The sequence below is a fragment of the Pelodiscus sinensis genome, chromosome 4 (assembly GCF_049634645.1).
Source record: "Pelodiscus sinensis isolate JC-2024 chromosome 4, ASM4963464v1, whole genome shotgun sequence".
Lineage (NCBI taxonomy): Eukaryota > Metazoa > Chordata > Testudines > Trionychidae > Pelodiscus > Pelodiscus sinensis.
Window position 1 is genome coordinate 111442480 of NC_134714.1, and position 26939 is coordinate 111469418.

At 41.4% G+C, this 26939-nt stretch overlaps 1 protein-coding gene across 8 annotated transcripts in view; it reads right to left on the reverse strand.

The window, feature by feature from the left end:
- Positions 1–26939, reverse strand: part of PLEKHA7 (pleckstrin homology domain containing A7) — a 291921-nt gene that overhangs the window by 218548 nt on the left and 46434 nt on the right. The window contains exon 1 of one of the 8 annotated variants that reach the window (XM_075928063.1): positions 13120–13141. The exons of the other annotated variants lie outside the window; for them this stretch is intronic. The gene's annotated coding sequence lies outside the window, so the exon portion shown is untranslated. Of the gene's footprint in view, positions 1–13119; positions 13142–26939 lie in introns of those variants that run through there. 8 annotated transcript variants of the gene reach the window in all.

Sequence of the window (26939 nt, forward strand, 5' to 3'; positions counted from 1 at the left end):
CGTTTTTCTTTTCTCAAAGCATGACAGTCTAGCTCTGAAGGCTTCAGAGATTTGTCAAATAAAAATATCCTGAGACTCGTTTCCCTATCCCACCTCTAACAGGAGGGAAAAAAACCAACTTTTTTTTAAAACAGGATAACTGTAAATGACAAATGAAAAACTGACTGAAGTAATAACTATATATAACAGTAAAAGTGAATTTCTTGTCTCACTAGAATCATTCATGGGAAGAATCTTTCTCGATCTGCAAGCTGGGGTGGTAAAGAAGGAGAGGAGAGATAGATATGCTGGAGGGCAGGGATAGGGTCCAGAGCGACCTTGACAAATTAGAGCAGGCATGTCAAACTCAAAGCCTACTGAGGGCCGCACAAATGAAAAATGATAGCTTCAAGGGCAACCTACGGTTCCCAGATGGTTTGTTGAGGAAAAAAAAAAGTGCATTTTAGGTGCTAGGCAGAAGGCACCAATACCGGACACCTGGCAACCCTAGGGCCACCAAAGAAAATGTACTTTGTTGGAAAGTTGTAGTTATTTATTCTTATAGATTATGTTTCAGGTATATTTTATAATATTACAATAATTTGATGTGTAAAATTATTTGCTCATATTAAATAATTTTAAAATTAATTTTACATAATTTAAATATAAATTTAAGGTACTTTTAGATTTTGTATATGATACATAACTTGTTTTGTTGAAATAAAAACAAGTATAGACCATGGTTAATCAAATAGAACAGGCTTCTCTGAAAATTTCAGATACTTTGTAAGTTTGAGATTTTGCATGATGATATAAATTATTCATGGAATTGCAAAAAATTGACTATTGATATAAAATATACGTTTTGTAATTTTATTTGGGAATAAACAAACAAAATAACCCCTTCCTCTCTCCCAGAGCCAGGCACTCCCATACCCCCATTCTAACCCAATCCCCCTCCACTTCCCCAGAGCTAGCCCCCCAAACCTAATGCCTCTCTCCTGCCCCAGAGCCAGGCACTCCCAGCCCCCCCAAAACTAATGCCTCCCTCCTCCCCCAGAGCCAGGCTCTCCAAGGCCCCCACCCCCAACCTAATACCTGGGTCCCGGAGTTGACATTGCCGCCTAAGGCACTGGGGTAGCATGAGCACAGCGGCCAGCTGTGAGCACCTGCTAGAGTGCCCAGCCGGCCACAAGCGCATGCGCAGAGCGGCCCGGCCGGCCATGAGCAGGCACTCGGCCATGTATTCTGAGCGGCCAGCAGGCCACACTTCATTCTTTTTTAAAAATGTTCTGGTGGGCTGCAAAAAATTTCGATTGAGCTGCATGCGGCCCCCCAAATGCCAGTTTGACATGCCTGGATTAGAGAACTGGGCCAAACAAAATCTGATGAGGTTCAACAAGGACAAGTGTAGAGTCCTGCACTTGGGACGGAAGAATCCCAAACACTGTTACAGACTGGGAACCAACTGGCTTAGTAGCAGTTCTGCAGAAAAGGACCTGGGGATTACAGTGGATGAGAAGCTAGATATGAGTCAACAGTGTGCCTTTGTAGCCAATAAAGCTAATGGCATATTAGATTGCATTAGGAGGAGCATTGCCAGCAAGACTAGAGAAGTGATTATTCCCCTTTATTCGGCTCTGGTGAGGCCACATATGGAGTATTGTGTATTGTTCTGGGCTCCCCACTATAGAAAGGATGTGGATGCATTGGAGAGGGTCCAGCAGAGGGCAACCAAAATGATGAGGGGGCTGGAACACATGACCTATGAGAAGAGGCTGAGGGATTTGGGTTTGTTTAGTCTGCAGAAGAAAAGAGTGAAGGGGGATTTGATATAAGCCTTCAACTTCCTAAAGGGAGGTTCCAAAGAGGATGAAGAAAGGCTGTTCTCAGTAGAGACAGATGGCAGAAGAAAGAGCTATGTTCTCAAGTTACAGTGGGGGAGGTCTAGGTTGTGTATTAGGAAAAACTATTTCACTAGGAGGGTAGTGAAGCACTGGAATGGGTTACCTAGGGAGGTGGTGGAATCTCCATCCCTAGAGGTTTTTAAGTCTCTGCTTGACAAAGTCCTGGCTGGGTTAATTTAGTTGAGATTGGTCCTGCCTTGGGCAGGGGGCTGGACTTGATGACCTCCTGAGGTCTCTTCCAGCTCTATGATTCTATGAACTGGCAGGAGCCGGATCACACGAGACCTCAAAAGGATGAGAATGGCACTAAGCATGTGCTACACATGTGTGGTCCAGCCAACCACTGCTAATGGAAAACTCCGATCTGTGGCGCCGGGATGACCCGATACCAACAGTGGAGCACCCATGGGGACACTACTCGAAGAAGAAACTATGTTTTTTAAGGAATTAAATGAAAATGGACAACACACTGGACATTAATATCGCTGCAAAATGTATGTATTAACACTCGATAAGATATTGTGCACACTTACTGATTGTATGTTTTAAAGCCTGTAACCAAAGAGAGCGATTTATTTCCATACAGGAGAAAAAATATTTATTTTCCTCTCTGTAATGTAAATGGAGCATTGTGAAACACGATACAACAAAAACTATATTTGCATACAAGTCAACAGGAAAAAACAGACTGGGGATGTGAAATCAGCATGGGAAGACAGTGAAATCAGCATGGGAATACTGACTCCTGACTTTAGAAGCAAAGACAATATGCTTTGAAAACTATAAAGAAAAGTGACATTTCAATATTCAATTTTGCTGAGAACCACTCGACAGAATGGGCTGATTCATGAATAATCTTATCATTTGACTGAAAATGAGTAAGCCATGCCAAAGGGCTCTACAAGTGAAAAACTGTTAAAGTAGAAGTGTAACCAGCTAAAATTATGCTTAGTCTCTTAGAAGTATAGTATACTTTTGTTTTATTGAAACAAATTTTCCACGAAACCGATTCAGCATCCCTTAAATCACTGTTTTTTATTAACAAACATATTAATACTTTTCTTATAAATTAATCTCAGTGCTGTAATATTAAGTCAAGTGAGAAACCTCAGCTGACCCAAAAACAAACAAAATGAACGGGCTGTGTGTATGGTGTCTCATTGCAAATAGTGAACGTGGCAATTTCTGTGAGTGTCTGGTGACTGGGGACGTATATTACAGAGGGATGATTCTGGGACATTTGGGAAATGGAGTACACAGTGTTAACCTACAAGGAAAATTATGGGCTGGCAAAGTCTTGAGAAGTTTGTCTAGGGTGGCTAACAGACTGGAGTGACAGGGAGCTATCTCCTGGGTTGCACCAGCAAACCCCTCTCTTGCTGAGAGAAGGGGTAGAAATGGGGAGGGGGCAAATGGTGACTTATGGTTTGGGGTGGTTTTTCCTACCCAGAGGAAGTGTTACTAATACCCCCACATTTATAGCAACTTTTAGCAGAGAATCTTAGAAACACTTACAGAGAAGTAAAGATATAGCGTATTGTCCTCATTTTACAGATAGAAACTTGAGTCAGGGTGGTGAATGTTATGCTGCAGTTGCGGCTTAGACCATTGATAGCACCAATGAAGCCAAAACTTTACTGACATAAACTTAAGTAAATTGACATAGTTTATATCACAAGTTAATAGCAGAGCAAGCTATGACTCTTGACTCCTAGTCCGATGCTCTGACAAATGACCTTATATGACTTTTGTTTTCAGGTGAGCACATAGTCAACAGCAAAGGAGAAACAGAAAGGGAAAAAAAGACAGAAGTCATGGATGACATCACATGACTATAGTACAACAGGTACAAAAATGGATAGAAGTACTGTAAGATTGCAGCTGTGTTATCTCAGTTCAATTACTGAAACATATAATGTTCTGGAGATTTTGTTATAAGGCTCCATTCTCTTACATGCAGGCAGTAAATAGCATTAGACAATATGATAGTATATACCAGTGACCGATAGTATATGCAAATGTACAGCATGAGAGCCAATTTTGAATGGCACATGGTTCGGCCAGTGGGGCTGCATGACGGATGATTGTCCTGTGTGCCAAAACTGGAGCCAGGCAGTGGCAAGGCTGTCCCTGCTGGGGCAGCCTTACCACGCCCCCTCCCCTCCTGGTTCCTGTTCCATGGCAGCCACATGAATCACCTGGAAGGGCTGCATGGCGGGCAGCTGCTTTGGGGGCAGTCAGCCCACATGGATGAGTGGGGCTGCTCTGAGGGTGGGGCTGCTCCAGGGCATCCAGGTTATATGGCTGAGCAGGGCTTCTCCAGGGGTGGCTAGGCTGCACGGAGAAGTGGGGAACTCTATGGGGGCAGGCCAGGGCACTGTTTTCCTGGTTTGGAGGAGGGTGAGGGTGCAGAACTGCCTTACAGCCCTTCCGCCGCCGTTGCCTGGGAGTTCTATCCCCATCTCCTCCAACCCAAGTTCTCTGCCCTGTTCACAGCCCCAGCCCTGCAGCCTTGGCACTCCCCACTCCACTCACCTCCCTTTCTGCCTCATGGTGCCCCCAGCAGGTGGGCTAAAGACAGCACTCAAGTGTCACACAGCCACCAGCACTGCCATCACCAGGCCCCCACTAGAGGGCAAGTGCTGCCTGGGATGTAACTCTGGGGCTAAGTAGCATCGGCTTAGGGGAAAGAAAAAAATGCATGGGGGGGTCCCCTACTCCAAAGCCACATTGGCCCCCGACAGGAAGATGAGGGCACCATGGACTGGACCCCCACAGGAGCCCACCTCAGCAGGGCTGCCTTGCCCATTTCCCTGAATCCCCTGCGAGCCACCCTAGCCCATACTGGTGATCCAGCAGTGTGCCCCCCACAAAATTAAAGCCAGAACCAATTTCCTGCAAGGGGCATGGGAAGCCCTGATGCTCCGTGCCCCATCCAGCTTCCGGGGAAGCACACGCACATGCACTGCTCCTCTCCTCCCCACAAGAAAAGCTGGAGCAGAGCCAGGAAAGGAGACCAAGCAGAGCGTGTGGTAGAGAGAGCCCTTCCCCGTCTTCCAGGACAGTGGCTCAGCCCAGGGCAGGAGGGTTAAATTTTGGCACACCATTTCGGAAAGGTTGCTGACCCCTGGTATATACTATTATGGTCACCATTTTTTACAAGAATATGATAAAGTTTGTACATAATGTGCCTTGTGAAATATCATTTGAAACGACAATCCACTGAACATTATAGTAACTTATATCCCTACTCAGTACTCCTTCCTACGATGCCATTTCCTATTTTGTTGTGTGCAATTGACTGTTCCTTCCTAAGTGGAGTACTTTGCATTTGTCCTTATTTAATTTCATCTTATTTACCTCTCATTATTTCTCCAGTGTGTCCAGATCATTTTGAACTATAATCCTGTCCTCCAAAACACCTTCAACCTCTCCCAGCTTGGTACCATCCACAAACTTTAAGTGTACTCTCGATGTCATTATCTAAATCACTGATGAAGATTTTGAACAGCACTGGTCCCAGAACTGATTCATGCAAAACCCAGCTCATTATGCCCTTCCAGTATGATTATGAACCACTAGTAACTACTCTCTGGTAATGGTAATACAATCAGTTATGCACTCAGTTTATAGTAGCTCCATCTGTGTTGTATTTCCCTAGTTTGCTAATGAAAAGGTTGTGAGAGACTATCAAAATCCTTACTAAAAGTCTAGATACACCACTTCTACTGCTTTCCCCCCATCCATAAAGCTCATTATCCCATCAAAGAGAGCTATCAGGTTGGTTTCACATGATTTCTTCTTGACAAATCCATGACAGTTCTTATCAGGCTATCTTCTATATATGTTTGCAAATTGATTCCTTGATTTTTTGCTCTATTATTTTTCCTAGTACATAAGTTAAGCTCATGGTCTGTAATTTAAAAATGAGTACTATATTTGCTCCTTTCTGCATCTTCTGAAACCTTTCCCATCTTCATTACTTTTCAAAGATAATACGTACTAGCTCAGATATCACCTTAGGTCAACAACTAGAGTATTCTTGAATGCATTTGATGAAGCCCTGGTGATTTGAAGACATCTAAGGTCTAAATAACTTTTAACCATATAGGTTTCAACTCAATTGTTTGATAATAATTGGCATATTTACAATTGCAGCTGTCAAATATCAGTACCTTCAGACATCCAAATGTGCATTTTGGCATTTACAAATCCCCAATACTTATTTTGGGCATTTAAGTGCCCATTTCAACATTCAAATAGAAAGATTTGGATGTTAACATTGTACCAAGTTTCAAAATTTAGGATTACAGACTTCAGCAGAATCTGGAGAGGCCCAGAATGAATATAACAAAAAAAGAAAAAAAAAACTTAATGCTGTGTTTTTTTCCAATATCTTTTTATGGACCCCTGAAGAGGAGTTCTATTGTGGAGGCATTGTAAAAAATATGGCATCACATCACCATTACCTCTCCTCATGAAATATTTGTCTTTATTCATTTTTAAAATCTCAGATATATATCTGAACTAAAAATTCGGGTTTTTTTCTTTGTATTTAGGAAAACACAGCACCCAACACCCATGTAAATACAAACAGCTTGAAATTGGACTGATCTGCTTTATCCTACATGAGGACTAATTATACTGGGAAGATATACAGATTGATCAAGTCAAGAGTTAACTGAACAAAGAACAAATCTAAATCTTTAAAATTGAAGGATGAAATTGGGTGTTTAATCTTCAGGGACTGATACTTTCAAAACAAAGGAGATATATCATTACATTGTGTGACTACAGACAGAAACTATCTGTTAAAGACAACTGATGCAATATAATTATATATTACTGGGAATCTAGGAGACTTTTCTGGCTTCCTCACTTCCAGATTAAGGTTACTGAAATCTAAACTACCAGAAAGTACCTGTCTTTTCTTGCCACACTGCAATATTAATTAATGCTGCCTTTAATATTGCAAGACAATCTAAGACTATACTAAATTTCCAAACTGTATTTTGGTTACTGTACTTACATCCTTTCCTTAATTAATTTAATTATATATAATACGTACACAATGCGGTTGTATTTTGGTAAAACTGAAGTCTATTTTTGACCTCCAAGAAAAACTGAAAGGCAGTTTTCTCAAGAGACCACTATTCTCACATAATATCTTATTACATTTAGAGACCAGGGTTTTGTGTTCAGGACCCTGATAAGAACAACATTTTCAGACTTGTACATGTTGAAGGCAGTTATAACATGATCTTATATATAATTTATTTTAAATTATGTCAATGTACAGTATATCTGGATTGTTATCTGTCTTAAGATCAAAATTCCCTCATTTTGCCTTTACATTTATCATAATTTAAATGCTGTATTAGGAAAACAGAGCAGGAGTAATGGGAAAGATAAGGCTTACTAATAAACTCAAAGTCAATGCAGTGATAATGAGAGTACTTTCAAAATAATCTTTCCCTTATTAAGACTTTCTAAACAGAGCTGGCTGACATTCAATTAACATCTCTTTCTACAAACAATCTGAAATATTCTTGATAAAATATTTTTAGTACCGCCACGGTTTGGCTCAGACATATAAGAATATACTCAAGGTCAGTTTGAAAATGAAGAATATAAATCTTAGTTAAAAGAAAAGTTAGTAAATTCACCCCTATTTTAAAAATTCTGTGTATTTCTTTGTATATAGTAATCTGAGCCTATTTAGTTTTAACATTAAAAGCAATGGGATAAACTCATCCACAATGTATATTCATTCAAGTCACTAAAATTTACACCCTGATGATGTATTTTACCTACTAGAACTTATTTTGTTTTGGGGGTTCTCCTCACTCTCTTTTTTGCATTCAAGACTATAAAACAAAATACACAGTTTGATTCAGAGTGCATCATGTCTCTTTTTCTAAGGACATTTTTCTTTTATTTAAACAAACAGGTATATGGCTGCATTTATGATACTTACATTTGTTCCATGTTTTTAGTCTTAAACTTTTAAATGTCATAATCGAATATTTAAACTTAATAGATAAAAGTGAGCATGAGAGAACAATGGAAAATGAATTACAATTATTTTATTCCCCAAAATATGAAAAATTTCAGGCTCCAGGCTGAAAGCCTTTACTGATTAACCATTGCATTCCGTGCTGCTTTAAATTGAATTTATAATTATTTCTGGTATATTCTTGGGCACATTTCTTTGATTTGAGAAAAAAGAATAATTAATTGATAAATTAATTGCCCAAATACCACTTTGGTATCCTTTAATATTCTATTATACTAAAATAGTTCATGTTTTATACAATAAGTCACACCTTTAAATGGACTACAAATCAATCTTATAACTAAGAAATAATTGGCAACATACAATATATTTTCTCTCATATTTAGCTATAAGCATACTACTAAACATTTTTTAGAATGCAAAAAAGTCTGTAACAGCAAAACTTAGCAATATTCCTAGAAACCAAGAAGTTATAATCTTCCAGAAGTAATCCTTCAAGAAAAAAATTGCAATGATGTGGAAAATTTCTCTAATTTGGCAATAATATATTGACTTTTTATTAAAAACGTAACCAATAACATGATCTAAACATATTCAGAAGCATCATATCAAGCATAAGGACATAAAAATTCACACTTACAATAACTGAAAAAAATCTCATATCATCACTCTTGACTTAAAGAAGTAAACTGCATAAAAATACTATGTTTGATAAATTATAAGAAATAGCTAAACTTAATTCCCTGGAACCATTTATAACTTGAACTTTGTACCTGAGCTTCATATCATCACTGGATGAATCCAATTATTTTCTAAAACTAATTGGGGAAGGGAATTTTACCTATTTTAACAGTTACATACTTTCACAACAGAATGTAGCAGAAATATTAATTCTAAAAGGATAATAGACAATCAACCTCACAGCAAACTCTACAACGAGAAATCCCAATTTTCTAACCTTCTATAAAAGCTTGAACAAGCTTGGAATGTAACTGCTATAAGAAGCCAACAGCATTCAGAAGTATATGCCAAAAATATCCATGAGATGTCCTAATAACTCAAGATAAAAAAACATAACTTTTAAACATATTCTCAAACAAAACAGGCTTATAAAAATGTAAGATTAAATAAACAGCTCACATTTAAAGGGATCTATAAGAGCTATAGTAATGAAAGAAAAAGAATTGGCAGGGTATTAATAAAGGGCCATACAAAATTATTCTTGTTGCTTTAAAGAGCAGATCTCTCAGACATCACCTACTAAAACATAGAATAGATCAAATTTGACAGTGTGTCTAAGACTAACTTCCAGCTGACTAAAAACAAATAATGTGTTCATAAAATATATACCTATAATAATAGTTTGTAATAGTATCTGCTGTTTAGAAGCAACTACTGCAACCATCAGCCTCGATCAGTCACTGACCACTCACATTGTTAGCAAGCCACAAGAACACACTAATAAGTATTTGGCAGTGAAGCACAGTCATTAAAAAGACAATGCTCAATTTCTCTCTCTATCTCTTCCTCTCTCTCTCTTCTCCAAAACGTTGACAGTTTTGGGATACAAGTCTACTTGCAGGTTAAGACAGATCTGTTGAATTCAGAACCCACATGGTTTGAACTTTTGAGACTGAGGCACGCCTCAATTCTGAGAAGGGGAAATATGGTGGGGTGAAGCTCCGACTGAAATGTATCTAAACTAAGAATTACTTGAACCAATTAATATTAAGTTTTCCATTATTTACAGGTGCAACAAAAAAATGTGTCTATCAGAGTAATTGCTTGTTTTAGCAAGAGAAGAGGTGATTTGATGGCTCACTGACAGTAAGAAGGAAATGAAGAGATGGCAGATCAGCAGGGATCTATATACAATCCCATGAAGGCGCAACTCTGGGGGTTCCAAAACCAACCCAACAGGTACTTTTAGGGGGGAAAACTTTCTGACTACTCTGCATACAGTGTGCATATACCTACTGGGAATCGAGCAAGCACTCAAAGAAGAATGTAAAGAATCATAACCGTAGCATGAGCGCACAATATGCAATCAACAAAACTAGGTGATGCTATAAGATGGAAAAAATAGCAAGTATTGGGCTTAGACTGCAAATTTAGAAATTAAGTGCTAAAACTGAGAACAGACATATTTTCAGCTTCAGCAATATAACCTGAATGAAGAGCAAAGCACTGTCTTCTCACATATACTGAAACTTCAATAACTGAAATGCATTTTGGTTTGTCATTTCCACGAACATTAAAGGCTATTATTTAATATTCTCTAACACCTCAGAATATTAAGAGAAATGCAAGTGGTAATCTCATTTAGTTTTATAGCAGTTGTTCCCACTGTGACAGTTAGAATGAGTTGAAATTTCTATTATAAACTATTATCTGAAAAAACTTAAAGTCTAGTCTCTAAGGTGCTGCAAGACTATTGGTTATTTTCTAAAGTTTTTTCAGTTACAGACTAACACGGCTACCCTTCTGAAACAGTTAAACTATTATCTGTAAGGAATTCTGACCCATAAGTTAATACTTACCTTATCGAGTAATGCTTACCAGTTATGGTTAACTGGTGGCCAGAACAACTCCTACCTGCCCTCATTAAATCGGTTAACCATGCTGTTTAACTGGTTAACTAATTAAACAGGATTTTACATCCCTACTTTCAAGCAACTTCTAAGCTTTTTCCAAGTCCTCTGTATTGACACGCATTTTACCCAAACAAATTTACTACACATTTTTAATATTTATGGGAGACTAGGGGGCAGAGCCCCCTGCTTGCTATGCTCACCAACCCCCCTCTCTTCAGCGGCTTTCACAGTCAAAGAGCATGAGAGCTACACTCACCAATTCTCCTCTCTCTGGGGATGTGTGTCTAGCCAGAGTGGAGGGCGCAGGAGCGGGCTGGGGGTAGGTGTCTGGAGGGAAGGAGGATGCCAAGCAAAGGAGGGGGCAAGAGTAGGCTGGGAGTAGGTGTCTGGCCAGGGGAAAGGGTGAAGGTGCGGGGCCTCAGCTTTGGGGCAGTGAGTGAGGGGGCTGGGGGTCCAGGGTCTCCATGGAGGGTGTGAGTGAAAGGGCTGGGGGTGTAGGGTCCTGGTATAGGGCATGCATGAGGGGGCTGGGGGTGCAGGGTCTCAGCAGAACAGTGAGTGAGCAGGCTGAGGATGTGGGGTCTTGGCTTGGGAGGTATGTGTAAGTGGGGTGCAGAGTCTCAACTTAGGAGAGTGGGGATCATACCATGAACCCTCCCTGCTGCAAACATGTTTAAAACTCCCCCCTGGCACCTAAGACAGGCATGGATTCACCACTGCCCCAGGACTTGGGTGAGCAGGGTCAGGGTGCAGCATACACAGCTGGGGCACAAGTACCACCAAAGAGGCTGTGTGTCTCCTACCTCCCCGGAGCACCAGAAAGTGGAGAGGGAAGAGGCTGCCCCTTCCCCAGGAGCTCCAGGAAGAAGGGATGGGGGCCAGAGGAGCTGCCTGGAGCAGAACACCTGCGGGGGCAGGGCAACGCTGGTGACATGATGATATCACCATGTCATCCGGCATGAACATTTTTTTAATACTTAGATTGAGATTATACAATTCTTGTGTTCACACAAAAATCCAACAGTTTTATATGAGAAATGAGAATTAAATAGGAACTTAAATTAGTTTATGGCACATATATGTTTGCACAACAGTTCTCAGGCCAGGTTTTGAATTTAAAATGTATCTAGACCAGTGATACTCACATCTCAGTGGTTCAGGAGCCAAATTAGCAATCAGCATTACCCAAACGAGCCACAATATTTTGAATATACTGTTTTATTTACCTTCTCTCTCTCTAATTATCACTGCAAAATGATGCCCAAATATCATTACTGTATTTATTTATTACAATTGGTTAATAACATAATAAAAGTATCCTGCTTGGTTAATAACACAGCTTGGCTTAATAATTACACAATACAGTACTTTAGTATCATGCTGCAAGGACAGGGCCACCAACAGGAGGAGGTAAAAGGGGCAGCTGCCTCATGTCCCAGTAATTTAAAAGGGCCTGGGCTGCTGCCGCTGTTACTGCGGAAGCAACAGCAGCCAGAGTCGCTGACCTTTTAAATTGTCCCTGGAGCCTCAGACAGCACGGGCTGGGCAGCACTAAAGGGTTAGATGTGGGAGGTTAGCGCCAAACCTGCCACCTCTGGCCGAGACCCTGCCCCTTCCAGAAGCCAAACATCAATCCCCCAATTCTGTCAGCAGCCCTGTGCAAAAAGGTGCAAGAGACATGATGAAGAGCCTCTTGTGTCTTGAGAGCTTCAGCCTGAGTATTACTGAATAGTAATACTAGAACAGTCAAAAGCCCTAACTCCTATTAGCTAATTAAAAAAAAAAAAAAAATCTACTAAAGCACATTGTCCCCAAACAAAAAAAAACAGAGTAAACCCTCAGATAAAAAAAACAGTTGAATGTTTTAACAAAAATGAATATGGAAGCATCAACTTTACTAAACATGAGAAAATCCAACTCCACCAAACACTTACAATTGCTGCCTTAGACTCAAAGCCATCATTAAGAGAAGCAAGAGCTTTGATTACATAAAGTCTGATTCAGGGCAACTTCAGCAACTCATTACTTGGTTCTCCACTCCAATCAGGCTTGCAGAGTGGAAGGCAACTTTCTCTTCTCTAATAACCACCAGCAAAATGTAAATATATGTCATGCTTTTGGTACCGGTAAAGTCTAATTGTTCAATTTCTTTCACATTGGCAAATTATCAAATAATGGAAGGGGAGGGGGAAATCACTTGATACCCTATTTGCAGTTTCAGATAATGGACATGTACTAAAGAAATTATATCTCGATTATAAAAATTTTACAGCCAATCAGTACAAAATAATTCCCCTTTCTTACAGATGGGTAGACTAGGATGTTAGCGTACTGTGGGGCCATGCGGGTACCCACGTGTCAGCCGACGGTCAGGGCTTCCTATATCTGTCCCTTAAGACCGGCTGACATTCTTTTAAATTGTGTCTGGTTCTGTTACAGCAACTGAAGGAGTCAGGTTAAAACTTAAACAGTTACAGGTTTATTTGAGGAAGCTTATAAATCATATGGTTGCAATGGCTATTGTTCTATTTCTTAACTACTAGCAAAATATAGATCTTAAAAAATGGTTACAAAGAAGATAAAGATAGAAAAATAGAAATAATGGTACCAAGTAACAGCTTACTCTTTCTATGTGTACACTTAAGACAGAGGACCACATCCAGGTACAATTTTTACCCCCTTCTGTGCCTCTCGACTCCAGCATGTCAGGCCAGGGCCGGTCCCTCAATTCCTAGGAAAGACGAAAATACGAGGTGGGCGTCCCCATAGAACCTCGGGAGGTCAAACACCTAACCCGACTAGCAGGTAGAGGGTAGAATGACACTCAAAGTGAGTGTGTGCTGGACCTATCTTTTATACTCATGGGGTCACGTATTTCTCTTTCTTATCTGTCATGCCAAATGATGCTGGTCTGTCTTTTGTGAGACCAGTTCTTACAAGGGAGTTGTGAACTTAATTTACACTGGTAAGAGAGATAACTAAATTGGAATTACTGGGGATTCTTTTCTCAGTGGGAAATTCCTCTCCCAGGGACTGTGTGTGTGTTCGAATCAACATGGGTGCCAGCCGGGGCAGACTCGCATATCCTGATCTTGCATCAAAGCAGATCAAAGCTTAATGGCTATGCTGATTGCCTTAATCGCTCTCTCTCCACATATCTGTTTTCAGCTCCTCAGGATCAGATGAGCCAGCATAGACTATGCTGATTTTACTGCTCCTTCTCTGCCCTGTATGCTTCAGAGAGGCAAATAAGATGGATGAGATTGGGGGGGGGGGGGGGGGTGTCTGTCTGGCTACACCATGGCTGTGCTGCTGATCTGGAGGTATAAGTTGTCCCCAAATTGGAAATAATTGTGGGTGAGAACAAAGTTACACAGGTCTGCTACCAGGTCTGCTCAGTACCCACATAGTACGGGTAACATCTTTATGGCTGACTTAGAACGATGTCCTCAGATCCCGTCCCCTTTTACCTCTTCTCTACTTACGCTACATTGATGACATCTTTATAATCTGGACCCCTGGCCAAGAAACACTGGATGCATTCCACAAAGACTTTAACAACCTACACCCCACCATCAATCTCAGCCTGGACCATTCTACACGAGATCCATTTCCTGAACACCACAGTACAAATCACCAATGCTAAATTAGACACCACTCTACAGAAAACCACTGACTCATACAGTTACCTACATGCCTCCAGCTCCCAACCAGGACACACCATACGATCCATCGTCTGTAGCCAAGCCCTCAGATACAATCGCATCTGCTCTAGTCCCACTGACAGAGACCAGAAACTTCAGGTTTTCTACCAAGCATTTATAAACTTCAATTACCCACCCGGAGAAATAAAAAAAACAAATTTAAAGAGCCAGACGAATACCCAGAAACCATCTACTTCAAGACAGACCCAGGAAAACCAACAATAGAACACCACCTGTCATCACCTATAGCCCCCAACTTAAACCTGTCCAATGCATTATCAATAAACTACAACCTATACTGGAACAGGATACTACCCTCTGAGAGGCTCTGGGAGACAGACCCATAGTCTCCTATAGACAACCACCTAACCTCAGGATGATTCTTATCTACAACTACAGGACATACCACACTAATACCAACCTTGGAACCTTCCCTTGCAATAAACCCTGGTGCCAGCTTTGTCCAAATATTTACTCTGCTGACACCATTATTGGACTTAACCATGCCTATTACAAAATCAAAAAGACATATTCCTGTTCATCCAGAAATATAATTTATGCCATCATGTGCCTAAAGTGTCCGCCTGCTATGTACATTGGACAAACTTCTCAGACACTTCACCAAAGAATCAATGCATACAAAACAGACATAAGACTCTCTCGCAGAGAGAAAGCTGTTGCTTGCTATTTCAGCCAGACTGACCATTCCCTCAATAACCTTAAAACATGTATATTGCTTCAAAGAGACTTTAACTCCAGACTTCAACGAGAAGTTTCAGAATTATCATTCAGGCTTAAATTTGGCACTTTATGTATGGGTCTAAACAAAGACTCTAATTATCTCACCCATTACCAAGATAGCTTCCCCAATTATCACCCCCTAATGTCATTACCTCACAGAAACTTCCCCTATTATCACCCCTATGTCAGTATCTCACAGACACGAACCTTACGCCCTCACCCCCACTCTGTTCTAAAATTTGATTTGTTAATTTCACATGTGTTCTTTTTTTGATTGTATCACTTTGGTATATATGATTGTGCCAATTTTCTTCCACATATTGGTCTGAGGAAGTGGGTCTGGCCCACAAAAGCTCATCACCTAATAAACCATCTTGTTAGTCTTTAAAGTGCTACATAGTTCTGTTCTTTGTTTCAGCTAGACCAGACTAACACGGCTGCATCTCTATCACTATCAATTGATAAAAGTATGCATAGTTAGACAAATCAAATAAAACAAGATTAAACAAGTTTTTTTAAACTATGTCTAGGCACAAACATACCACAGCTATTTTAGAACACACGTGTTGTCAAATCACTGGCATAGCTCCCAGAAGTAGCTCTGAGTATCATTGGTTCCCTGTATATCTCATACATGTTTTCTTGTCATTTATTATGTAAACCTGAGAGGCCAGAAACATAAAACCTTAAAACAGAGTCATACAAAAGTTTCACAATTGAAAAGCTTAATAATATATTACACGATTCAGTGATTTACTCTTTAAAAAAAGAAAAAAAGTCAGAAGCCAAATACAAAGGAGAAGGGACAGAATTGCCTCTCTCTCATATGACCAAAACAGAAATACAGGCAGTCCCCGAGTTACGTGGATCTGACTTACGTCGGATCCCTACATACGAACGGGGCTTTTCTCGCCACGGAGGACGCGGGCAGCAAGACCGCCCAGATGCGCCGCAGTCTTGCCGCCCGCATTCTCCGCGGCGAGAAAAGCTGCTCCGTGTCTCCCGGGTTTGCGGGGAGGGGGGGGCAGCTAGTGCGCTCCCCCCCCCCCCCCCAGCAGACCAGGCTTTTCTCGCCGACACCTGGGGTAGAGCAGCTGGGGCGCTGCCGCTCCTCGGTGCTACTGGACCAACCCGGCAGCACCCCAGCTGCTCTGCCCCAGGTGTGTCCGATTCAGCCGCTGCTGGTCAGTTTCAATAGTGGCTGAATCTGGACGCCAGTTCCGACTTACACACAAATTCAACTTAAGAACAAACCTACAGTCCCTATCTTGTACGTAACCCGGGGACTGCCTGTAATCAGCAAAGAAATGGATGTAACTTTGAAACTACCTAAGGTGAATGAAAATTACATTTTAAAAACACGAGAACTGCATTGGCAATGTTCTTTAAAACAAAATCTGAGCACATGTTACATATGTTGATTTGTTCAATTTTCAATTATTTGTTTTCATTTTGGCCACATCATCTTAAAAGGATGTTAGAACAGAATAGATTCCAAAATAGCAATGAAAATGTAGAAATTTGGTTGGGGATTTAAGGGTTTTTTGTACATTTGTTTTATTTTGTTAAGAGAGAATAGCGTTTCATATAAACAGATTTTGGGACGTTAGTTTATTAGCATTCTATAGTTATATTCTCTCTCTCTCTCTCTCTCTCATTTTCCTGGGGATGACAGAGTGACTTCACCACATATCATTGCCTCCCACCACCCTCCCTCCCCTCAGCTGCCCTGCCTCCTCGGTGCTGTGGGGCAAGAGCTGCGTGGCCTCCCCCATCCTGGAGGTGGGGATTGTGCACCCTCCCCCACTCGTGGGGGGGGAGGAACCCCACCCTCTCTCCCCAAATGCTCTGGGGAGGGGGGAGGCAGGAGCCACGAGCTGGCACACCCTCCCTGCTCCCAACACCACCATCCTGTCACACTCTCCCTCAGCTGAAGCCCCACACTTCCAAGCTCCCTCACACACACCCTTTGCTGAGACCCGACACTCCCACTCCCCTCACTCATCACTCTGCCTAGACCCTGCACTCCCAGATCTCTCATGTACCCCTTCCACCAAGACCTAACACCCCCAGCCTACTCCTGCATCCTCTCCCCTGACCAGACACCTACCCCCAGAGAGAGGGGGGTTGGCAAGCATAGAGAGCAGAGGGCACAGCCCCCTAGTTTAATTTAGAAAGAGAAAACAGAGATATGTGAATTGTATAGAAAAGGGAATAAGGTATGAAAAGTTTTTTGGCATTCCTGACATGCAATAAAAAGGGAAAAAAGACAACTAAAAGGAACAAAATAATACATATAACACATTAAACAACAAAGAATTAACTTGTGAAATTCACAACCTCAGGGGATTATGGTATAAACAGAATGCCAATCCAACATCAGAGACCACTGCTGTATAACCCCATATTTAGTGTGGTTTTCAAATTTTTGTCCCAAAGTATTAGTGTACTCTTACCAAATATGCCAAAATCATTAATACTGTAATTTAGTTTTAATATTCCCCATATGTATTTTCCCCTTGTCAACCATTACAGAAGCTCCTAAGCATGAAGTGGAATATTCGAAAATATCAACAAATACCACATCCAAACTCTAAGTACACTGGTTATGTTCCCTCCCTCTGGGGCATCTGGTATTGGCCACTGTCGGAAGACAGGATACTGGGCGACGTAGATCTTTTGTCTGACCCAGTATGGCCGTTCTTATGGTTATTTTGGAAGAATTTTTGTTCTCTGACTTGAATGCCACTGTTTTATCTACTGGAAAAATTCAAAGGTATTCTTATACCTCTTTTCTTAGAAACCTCACACACAAAACAAAAGCTTATTGAAAACTTGGAAGTTTCTCTTTACAGACAGGAAAGCATCAGCATCCCAAAGCCATGTACACAAGGATTCTCTTTCATTTCACCTTACATTTGCCAAGTACCTGGGCTTCGAAGATTCTAAAATGATCCCTTTTTGCAATTACTTTTAATTTGGAGTATGCTATTAACTATGCAGATTTGTTCAAGAAATTTTAAATATAGTAGCTTCTGCCTTTTTACTTAGTTGATACTGAATGGGTTTTGAGAGAATAAATGCCTCTGTAAACAGGAAGTTAATCATATTTTAGAGATCTCCTCATGATGGCAGTATAAGCCATCCAGAATTGTGTTTTAGTGGTAACATATCCACCCTCATGTTCAAGCACAACAGTAAAGAATAAAACTGCTCCTGAAAGTATTTAAATTAGTTGTAAACTAATTGTTGTCTTTTTCCTCAAACTACCACCTAAGTATTTCTCTACTAGCTTTTTATTCATTCACTAAACACCACTGCCAATTACTGCATAGCCATAGACCAACATTATGAAATGAGTTTATTCAGACAAAGCCAGTGTCAGACTGCAGAACATTTTGCCCTCTGAGGTATCAGTCTGTGGAGGCACCTACCATGCAGGGCAAATGATTTTTTTTAATGTTTTGTTTATTACAGCAAGGTAATTATCTATCTGCAGGAACTGGTAAATTGAGACTTTTACCCAAGATCTGGGAAATTCAAATGAATAGCTTGTTAAATTTTAAGGTGCTCACATTATCCCAATTACTTCACATTGCTCAGGTCCTTAAGTCAATTAATGTATTGTTTTTTGGAAAATAAAATGAAAATAAATGTGCTTCATTTAAATCACTGCTTTGGTTAAAAGGATTGGGGATGAGGGGTTCAGTATGCAGGCTGCCCTGGGAGAAAGGACTACCCCAGCTTTCTCTGACCACAACAGCCTAGGACCAAGCAAGAAGTGCCTCTCCATAGCTGCCGCAGCTCCATCAGGAATAGTCAGGGGAAGGGTGCAGGTCCAGGTCCATCTACCCTCTGCACTCCCCATCCAGAGTGAGGAATCCATCAAACTGTGCCCTTTACCTTGCTCCCTGAATGGGTAATGCTTACCAGTTCTAGTTAACCAGTAACAGGGGTCTGGAACAGCTCCCTGCCCACAACAGGCTGCTCCAGGCCCACAAGGGCCTGCCGCGGACAGGAGCGCCTCTCGTCCAGAGCAGCTCCAGTCCGTGGGGAGCCCTGTAGACAGGAGTAGCCTCTGTCCGCAGGGAATCCAAACTTGCTGTGGACAGGGTCTGCTCAAGTGGGGGCTGGGAGCCAACAGAGCCAGACTAAGCCCCAGTGCGGGGACTGGGAACTGGCAGCAGCCCTGCCTCAGTGTGGGGGTGTGGGAACTGATTAACTGGGATTTTATATCCCTCAACCAAACCTTTACCTTGCTCTAAGTTATGATAATTTGGTGGTCCTAGTTCTTACCATTTAGGAGGAGTTCTTCAACAAAGACTCTCTCAAATAGATAGTAGATGGGGAAGGGACACAGTAGTTGCATTTACTAGGCTAAAACAAAATCAACCATTATCAGTGTGTCTGCTCCCAGTACAAACAATCATATAGCAAATCACATGAAGACAAAATAGTTTAAACCAAAACTCATCTCCTTTAAGAGTGATGGCTTCTACCCACAGACTCCTGCTTTAATACCCTCCATTCTCTCATCTGCAGATCCATGAAATCCACGAGCTCTGATTGATGAGTCAGAAGCACAATTTCATCTCATTTCCATAGCAAATGTGTTTTTTTTTAAAACAAAGTATGAAGCCTCCAAGGTTATCCCCATGCCTCTCAGTAGTGAACAGAAAATATAAATCAAGAAAATGGTAAATCCTTTACTTTAACAGAAAAATTACTAGTCTTAAATTCATAATTTCCCCCAGGTGATAGGTGGTATTACTTATAACCCTCCATTTGGATTACAACCTTTCTGTTCCTTGATATATGCTGGAAAAGGATGCAATCTTAACTATGAAAGAACCCCCCCCACATGGATTTCTAGAAACAAAATTATTACAAAAGTGCCTCCAAGACAGACTGTACTTTTTAATTATCTAGCCAAATGGTCACAGCATCAAATTCATAGATCAGTGGGATACCAACCTGTAAACATCAAGCACTTATGGCCAGGTACTTGTCTATGTATGTATGATGGGATCTTGTCACCTCAACAGCATCAAATACTTTTAAAAGTGCCTTATGTTTAGCTGACAGAGCACATGAATGGAATCTAAAAGTAAAGTAGTTAAAAGCAATAGCCTATTAAAAATAGATAATGAAGGAAAAAGGGAGCTCTCTTCATCGCAACCCACTCAAGAGGAAAACTTGAAAATTCTGTTTCAACTAAAACCAAAACAAAAATACACACACTAAATTTACAAAATCTACTACGATTAACTACAACTTTTGACTCTATTACCTTAAAAAGTTAAATCAATTCCATAAACTGAGAAGGGATCCATTTAGAGAAAGGTAATGGAGTAGTAGTAATGGTTTCCTCTATAGTATCAAACATTTGACCTAATCACCTAAGGCACAGCATACTGAAAACCATTCATGGAATCTGGTCTCAAAAATGTCATTAAGCTAATTAATTTGCATTTGCATCTTACATGTGGTGAGAGCTGTCTTTACTAATAAACATGAATGAGAATTTGAAGAGTCATATTTCTTGAGACAGATTACATAATGAAAATAAATTTTAATTTTATAAAATACAAGATTGCTGAATCATGGGCTTGTCTATGAATTTGTCTCCTGCTCCCACACAACACACCAGAATTATCTTATGTTTATGAGAATGACAGCAAGCAATGCTGAATCAAATTCTATAAACAAGACCCAACATGGTTATGGGAGATAAAATCCACACAATTTAAACCAAAATCAGTAACAAATCAATTTAGTGAAGCTGAATTAGCTCAGTAAAAGCATTATTACATTCCACTGTTTTAATTACAGACATGAGCATGCAACAAAAGACCCACTGTTGAACTCTAATCTAATCTGTGTGCCTGCAAAAATAGAAGTACAGTGAGCTGCTCTTCGGCTTGATTTTCCCTCCTCTCAACTTGTAACCCATTTTCTTTGTTAAAAAAAAATTGACAAGAGCTTTAGCAGTCCTATCTGAAGCAACTAATTTACCATATATTCAGTGAATAGTAGTCATGGCCCACAGATAGAAGTTGGAGGTCTAATGAACTATGTTATTGCACAAACCGCCCAGATATTAGGGGTAGGAACAGATTTTCAGGAGTAAGATAAAACATCACTATTCACAGTGACCTGGTGAAGCGCAAATCACCTAAACCAAAATGAAACCAGACTGCTGGCACTTAAAATTTAAAAAGCTGCAGAACAATTTTTTAAAATAAGGGCTGGAGGAACGCCAACAGGTGCAGAGGTACACATGGATGAGACCAGGGTGGCCAACCCATTACAAGCAAAGAGCCAAAAAAGTTGTGCATATAGCGCAAAGAGCTGGGGGGGAAATGTTGTCTAGCAAAACAAAAAACAAAACAAAGAAAGACACTGCCCCTTTAAAAAAAACCCTCAGGTTGGCTTTTTGGCCACATCAGACTCCCATCGGATGTCGCCATTTTGCTTCGCCACACCAGATAGCTTCCCAGCACCCGGTGAGCACACGGAGCCAGGGGCGGCTTCGTGAGCCATGGGGGAGGCTTTGCGAGCCGCACTTTAAGGGGGGAGGGGAAGAGCCGCATGTGGCTCACGAACCACGAGAGATGGCCATGGCTGGATCAGACAGAGACATCCCTGCAGGGAAGGTCTATTAATAGAAATTCACTATGTCCTCGTAAAGAGGATAATGTAATAAAATATGGGTAAGATCTGATATAATAGGCATCACAGAAACTTTACAGAATGAGTATAATCAATTAGACATATTTTATACCGTAGTATTACTATATTGGAAGGACAGAACAGGTCATGCTGGCGGGAGAGTGGCAATATATGTGAAAGGAATATAGAATCCAATGAAGTAAGAATCATAAATGAACCAAACTGTTCCACAGAATCTTTATGGATAGTAATCCCGTGCTCTAATAATATGAACATAGAAGTAGGCATATGTTACCAGCCACCTGATCAGGATAGTGATTGTGAAAAAACTCAATAATAGGGGATTTCAACTATGCCCATAATAACTGGGTACAAGTCAACTCACGACAGGAAGCACAGATAAAGTTTCCTGACACCTTAAATGACTGCTTCTTAGAGCAGCTGGTTCAGGAACCCAAAGAATAGAGGATTTAGTTCTCCTTGAATTAGTCCTGACTGGAGCACAGGATCTGGTTCAAGAGGTGAATATAGCTGTACCACTTGGAAATAGTGATCATGATTATAATATACTGAAATGCAACATCCCTGTAATGGCAAACGCACCACAGCAGCCCAATTCTATGGCATTTAATTTCAGAAAAGGGAACTACACAAAAATGAGGATAGATAAACAGAAATTAAAAGATACAATGCCAAAAGTAAAATCCTTGAAAGATGCATGGGAATTTTTCAAACACAACATAACTGAGGTACAACTTAAATGCATAATCCAAATGAAAAAAAAACCCCAGGAGAACCAAAAAAGTGCCACCAAAGCTTAACCTAGTAAAAGAAGTAGGAGATAAAAAGGTTAACTGATTAAATGGGATTTTACAAAACCTGACATAAAGCAAGTTTTAAATTGCTCAACTCTCATAACGATTCTTCATAATGTTGAAGTTGTATGAAAGGTATCATGGTTTTACAAAGGGGCTTTGATTACTCTACAAGCTTCTCAGTTTATTAAATCCATTAGAATTACATTATGAATACTTCTCACTCCCTTTAGTGAGTTTTGAAGAAATTAGCTCCCCTGTCTTCTTAGCTCGTTAGCAAAGTCATTGAAGTCCCAAGTCTCCTCCTGTGCCCCTCAAGAGACTATTAAGTGGTTGATCATTTATGGGCATCATGGCAGAGGGGCAGGTATAAAAATGTATCTGATTTTGGAGCTCCTTTAGTAAGGCTTAAGCACATCAGGAAAAAAAATAGCTTTTAGATATTGAGTGTTTTAAATATGAATACTTTACAATTTCTTAGCTTTAGTACTTATAAAAATGACATATTAATTTCCAAAATGAGAATTATCTCCTACATTAAAACCAAACCAGCAATGCAACAACAGTTTCTATATCTCTTGGCATTCAGAAGCCTACTAAAAATACATCCAACAAGCAGCCATTTACTTCATCTCAGTAAAAATTCATATAGATTTCACTTTAGAGAGTATATATTAATCCAATGAAGAAACAATGCTCAATATTGTGATACTTAAATATTTTCAAACTCCAAATAAAAACTATAATGCAATAATTATTAGGGATGTTACAGTATAGTCATTTAAATAGCTGATAAGGCTGGGCTTATCAGTTAATCCTAATGACTACACTCAACTCCTCGCTTGCTGCCTCTCATATAGAGGCAGCAAGGTGGGGAAGAAGAGATGGGAGCAGGTGCCCATGGGGAGCCAGCTTTTAAGCCGGCTCCCTGGCATGCTGGTTCCCACAGAGCCACCTGCTTCCCCCCCACCGACTGCCTCCCACAGAGACTAGAGAGGCAGCAGTATGGATGGTGAGGGGGGCAGATGGGAACTGGTACATGCGGTAAGCAGGCTTTTCAGAGGCAGCAGCATGGGGAAGGGAAGGCGAGAACCAATGCTTGTGAGAGCCAGCATAAAAGCTGGCTCCGCCCAAGCACCAGCTCCACAGAGCCGCCTACCCTCTCTACCCCACACTGCTGCCTGTGTATCAAAGGCAGCAGTGCAGGGAGGGAGGAGGTAGGATGCCAGAGCAGCCTCTGTCTGCAGGGACCTCAGGCTCCCCGCAGACAGGGGCTGCTGCTGCTCCATGCTCCTGCCTCTATCAGCAGCAGAGGGTGGCAGGGAGCTCCCGAGGAGTGAGACTGGAGCCAGAAGCACACTAGCTACCAGCCCCATCCCAGCAAGTATTTTAGTAACCGTGTAACAGATAAATTTGGGGGTTTTTTTTGCAGCTACATGGTTACTAAAATAAACATCATGTAACATCCCTAACTGGCCACTGCAATTTATAAAACCCTGTTCAGATACAAAAATTGTTTCTACATCTGATCCACAAACAGATGTGGGTTTCTGGGTATCCATAGATTTTCAGCCCTCTGGTTAGTTATACATCATTAACTATGTTTACTTCTTACCCAGAGGCTTTCAATTTTAAGAACAGCGTATCTCTATTAGAATTATCTTTATAGCATATCAAATAAAGCCATAAAAGCTTTACGTATAATTCTAAATTAAATTATTATATACAATTATAAAGACATTTACCACCATAATACTTTAGATTAATAAGGGAATGTTTTCTTCAGCCTGTAAAAGACAAGGTATATAAGCCAGAAGACCAAATATCAGAGATTTCAAGACAACCAAATCAAAGGACACATCATATAACATTAAACATGGCCAGATTTTGGAGTCATATCTTTCTTGAAAGAGTGAGGACCCATTAAAAAGATTACTCTACAAAAGGCTGCATTTTTTCCCAAAAATCAAAAGTTAATCATTCATATTAGCTTTTGCTAAACTGCAATTATTTCTGGTATTTTGAAATAAAAGTTGATTTTTATTTAAGGCATTATCATTTATTATACCTTTCAAAACTTCTGAGCTGATGGGAAATAAACAACAGTAGCACATTTCACTTAACAGAAACTCAAAAGGGTGTTCAGACAATTTTCTGAATGGATTTGCATATTCTTGTTTCATATTCCTACTTATTAAGCTTATTTACAAATCAATCTGGTAAAGTCTAGATACTTTTGTACTGGGCTTACTCTGCTATTTCCAGGATACTATGGACTAACTTCAATTTTTGTAAATGTACTGTACTTAAACGCTGTGTGGCAGAAGTAATTGTATTAGATAAACTTCAAGTCTCAGGTTACATGTAGGAATGTTAAATGTCTGGCAGCGGGCAGGAGAAGGAGGAGCAGGCAAGCCGACGGATAACAGGGGAGCAGAAGGGGACTAAATTGGCACCCCCCCCAGCGTGGCGCCAGGAGGCAACTGCCCCTCCTCACTACGCCACAGCTACAAATGATGTCATTGGGAAAACCCTTGAGGAAAGCAGTTGTGGTAGATACTGCTCTCATGGAATGTGCCCGTATAGCCATTGGCGGCTGTCTGTGTTTGAGTGTAAGTCAGCAGTATGCATATAGAAATCCATTTGTATATTCGTTGTTTGGAGACAGGTTGTCCTCTGGACCTGTCCGCACACAATACCAAGAGTCTGGGAGTGCGTCTGAAGTCTCTTGTGCATTCAAGGTAAAAGGTTAATGCCCAGCATACATCCAACGTGTGCAGCACTACTTGCTTGCTGTCCTCATGTGGTTTTAGGAAGAACACAGGTAAGTATATTGGTTCGTTACAATGGAATGAGGTAGGTATCTTGGGCACGAATTTCAGGTGGGTTCTAAGGATGACCTTGTCCTTGTGGAACATCATGTACAGCAGGTCCACCATGAGTGCCACTATCTCTCCCACTCTCCTGGCTGACGTTATCACTATGAGAAGAGCTAGTTTCATTGAAAAGCGGAGTAGCAAGCAAGCAAACCGGGTTCATTAATGCCTCATTCATCGGCGGAGCCAATTTGGTGTGCTGAGGTAAGTTAAGTATGCTGGTCAGCTTGTGTTTGATCTGCATCACATCCAAGAGTTGTATCTCCAGGGTGTCCGCTAGCCTGCGGAACAGGTCTTGAAACTTTCTACAGTCTTCACCTCTGATTGGTGACATGGGTAGAGTGTGGTCAACCATCACGGAGCATGATGTATTAGGAGGGATAAGGTATCCCTTCCTCCGTCAATGCCTCACTGTCAGGATTGGCCGAGCTGTAGTTAGCGCATCCCCGCACGTTCGCGTCAGCTGACTGAGCCCTTGGTACCTGGAGAGTTTGTTGTAGTTGTGGTTGTTGGCTTCTGTAAGGTGCCCACAGGTCCCAATAGGACCACTGTGGTGGGAGCATTGTGAGTATCCATTGTGACATCTGCAAATTCTGGGGTTGCTGTTGTTGTGTTGCAACGTATTGAGGCACTCTGCTTTGGCCTCTTATTTCTTCCTTGCCATCATGGCTGAACCTCACTGGTCTGAGTGATGCTAGTGTGAATTACAGGACAGAAGCTCTAGACCTTGGTGTGATGTCGGTACTGAATAGTGGTGAGCATGGTACCAACGGTACCAAGAGATCAGCTTCTGTCATGTACCTCAGTACTGGGGGCAGTGGTGGCATCTCCGTATAGCCTACCCTTACTGGAGGTATCTGTGTATTTGGCAGTCTTAGGTGCACCGGTACCGATGGTACCGCTAGTCTGTCCATGCGCGGCATTCCGCTGCTTTGCAGCCTGCCTGCCCTCTTTGTTGGTGGTACCGGCTTCTCCTGCAGTATCGCAGGTTTGTTTTGAGGAAAGCCTGAAGCTTGGCCAGCGGCTCCATGCTTTGCTTTGGCTCTCTTTGAGCAGGATCCCTTAACCCGCTTTATGCTGCCCCTGTTCAGGGCAAGCGCTGTTTGCCTCCTTGCCCGGAGATCTTTTATTGTTCAGGTGCAGAGCATCACCGGGAGACCTTGTGCATTTTGTACTGCGCTCCTGGTCAACCTCTCTAGCACATCCCTCTGCAGGAGTGCTCTTTTTGTCCTCCATCCCAGGTGTAGTCACTCTGGGAGAGGCTAACTCAGGCTGCGGGTCAGCCATAGTGGGGGCAATAGGGAATATGTGGGTGCTGGCATTAGTGTGAGATGGAAGTGAAGAGATTGTGCTGTATGTCCTGGGGTGAGGTGGGGGAAGGGTGGAAAGTTTGTTTGTGCTGTGTCCTGTAACTCCCAGCAAGGCTGCTGGCGCCTGCAACACTGAGAATCAGGATTTTATCCCAGAACCCCCACTGGGCTGGGAGCAGACTGCACAGAGGTAGATGGGGGAAAGAGGGAATGGGCGGGTGCTGGCATCTGTGCAGTAAGGTGGAAGAAGGGGGGAGTTTGTCTAGGGTGTCCTGACTCACTTGCTGCAATCCAGGTGGGAGTCCTCTCTGGCTGGCTGGGTTGG